This window comes from Bison bison, unplaced genomic scaffold (genome assembly GCF_000754665.1).
Source record: "Bison bison bison isolate TAMUID 2011002044 unplaced genomic scaffold, Bison_UMD1.0 scf7180017864506, whole genome shotgun sequence".
NCBI classification, from domain to species: Eukaryota; Metazoa; Chordata; class Mammalia; order Artiodactyla; family Bovidae; genus Bison; species Bison bison.
In genome coordinates this window covers 2,112,456-2,112,916 of record NW_011495063.1, presented here as the reverse complement: position 1 = coordinate 2,112,916, position 461 = coordinate 2,112,456, and positions in this window count along the sequence as shown.

Genomic DNA, 461 nt, shown 5'->3' with positions numbered 1-461 from the left:
CACAACAACCCAAAACCTATGGGACACTGTAAAAGCAGTGCTAAGGGGAAAGTTCATAGCAATACAGGCACACCTCAAGAAACAAGAAAAAAGTCAAATAAATAACCTAACTCTGCATCTAAAGCAACTAGAAAAGGAAGAAATGAAGAACCCCAGGGCTAGTAGAAAGAAAGAAATCTTAAAAATTAGGGCAGAAATAAATGTAAAAGAAACAAAGGAGACCATAGCAAAACTTAACAAAGCCAAAAGCTGATTCTTTGAAAGGATAAATAAAATTGACAAACCATTAGCCAGACTCATCAAGAAACAAAGGGAGAAAAATAAAATCAATAAAGTTAGAAATGAAAATGGAGAGATCACAACAGACAACACAGAAATACAAAGGATCATAAGAGACTACTATCAGCAGTTATATGCCAATAAAATGGACAACGTGGAAGAAATGGACAAATTCTTAGAAA